The following is a 2,258-nucleotide window of genomic DNA, read 5'->3' on the forward strand; positions in this document are numbered from 1 at the left end:
TCTCTCAAATGAGCGGCAGCTGCCGGTTTGAGCTACTTGTGGGTTCCTGGCGTGCAGTATGGTGGGAATGAGGCCTCTGCAAGTGGCACATTAAGCTGCATGGTGGATTTAGCCTTTGCTAGTACAAAACAAAAAAAGAGGTTTCTGAGCTACACGCTGCTTGGATAAAAGCATAGACCCACTATAGCTCCCAGAGCTGGCAGTTAAAGTACCACCGCCAAGTTGGGAAAATGAGGTGGGCGGAGCCAGCAGCCACAGCTGCTGCAGTTTAAAGCAATAAATTCACAATAAGACAGATTCAGTTGTAATAGTTTACAATGTGTGTAAAATATACGTAGGCTTGAAAGAGACAAGAAAGGTGATATATACAGTTATATAAACAAATACATAGTTTTAAAAAATAAAGTTTTTAAAGAGACAGTAAAATTAATATAAAAAATAAGCCACGTAAAGATGAATATTACACAGAGAATCTGGATTGTGTTGTCTTTGGGATTTTTAACTGCAGAAAAACATTTGATTGTAAAAGCTGTTGAGTTAAACCAATATATATATTTTAAAGATACCTTGACTTCAAAATTTGGATATAAGGATATGTTGCTTTGGAAAAGAGTCTCTTTTGTTCCCACAGAAAGCCAGAGGCTATGGATTTGTTCCAGATTAAGACACATCAGGTTTGACCAGCCAAGACCCCCTGAAAGGTCTCCGATGACACCATGGCCCAGATGATCCAACATCCAGAATGGTTTGAAGGCATCTGGCTCAGACGATACAGCCTTATGGACTATTCCATAATTCTAAAATTTTCTTTGTGTCCCCATAAGATACAGCGCCCCCCCTCCAGCAGGAAGTAGTAAGAGAAGCTACGCCCAAATTCCCAAATTATATGTAATTTTACTTTGTTAAGGTTAAAACCTTCCTTTTTGAAAAAAAAAAGGGGGAAGTGCTGTGGGATGTTCTGTATGGCAAATGTGTTGCTGATTGGTCAATAAATAAATCACTGATTGGCCAGTGGCCAGGCAGGAAGTGTAGGCGGGACAAGGAGGAGAATAAAGCTGGGAAGTGGAAGGCTGAGTCAGAGAGACACTGCCAGCCGCCACGATGACAAACAGCATGTGAAGATGCCGGTAAGCCACGAGCCACGTGGCAAGGTATAGATTAATGGAAATGGATTAATTTAAGCTGTAAGAACAGTTAGCAAGAAGCCTGCCACAGCCATACAGTTTGTAACCAGTATAAGTCTCTGTGTTTACTTGGTCGGGTCTGAGTGGCTGTGGGACTGGCAGGTGAGAGAGATTTGTCCTGACTGTGGGCCAGGCAGGAAAACTCTAGCTACACAGAAGTGACAAAATTAAAAGAAAATTCACAAGTAAAATGAAGGCAATTCCATTTTTCCTCTCCTTCTCAACCTGACAGTTTACACCCCCCGCCACCCCGGTCATGGCAGCAGAGGTTGTAGGAGATTGGACATGTTTGTAAAGCCAGAACTCTAGGAGACTGAGGCAGGCAATCTCAAGCTCAGGGCCAGAACAGGACACTTTTCAGGAAGGCCCTGAAAAGAAGGAAAGGTGTGGGTAGGGAAAGAACCGTGAAGGCAGGCAGGGCATGTGGGAGGGTGGGTATGGGGGGTTCAGGTTGGAATGTCTAGGCTATATTAGATGCCACCCATGTGAGAACCCCTAAGGCCTGGATGCTGAACCAAGGCGCAAAGCCTCCATTTCCAACCCCACGACTCCAGCCCTGGAGTAGGTGAAACTTTTCTGGACTCTGTGATCATTGGCCTTGAAGAACTACACCCCTCCCTACCTTCCTCCTGCAGCAAGGTATTCAGTGGGCTGATGGTAGAGACAAACGCACTGCTTCTGAGAATAACTGTAGGAGGAAACAGATGTCTTCTGGGTCAACATCTCTTCTCTGAGCAGAAAAGCCTGTAAGCCAAGGCCAAAGAGCAGGAAGTCTTGTTTGCTTCCAGATGTCATCTCAAGAGGTCACTGGATGGTGGAGGCAGAAGACTTAAGAGCACTGGCTGCTCTCTGGAAGACCTGGGTTCAATCCCAGCACCCACATGGCCGCCCACAACTGTCTGCAACTCCAGTTCCAGGGATCTGATGACCTCTTCTGCCCTCTACAGGCACCGCACACAAATTGCGCACAGAAGGACGAGCCGGCAAAACGCTCATGCACAAAATAAAGTGAGAACTAAACATTAAAACATAAAGATGTATTTTCAAAAGAAGTCACACAGGAGGGAGTACTGG

This window comes from Peromyscus eremicus, chromosome 6, assembly GCF_949786415.1.
Source record: "Peromyscus eremicus chromosome 6, PerEre_H2_v1, whole genome shotgun sequence".
Lineage (NCBI taxonomy): Eukaryota > Metazoa > Chordata > Mammalia > Rodentia > Cricetidae > Peromyscus > Peromyscus eremicus.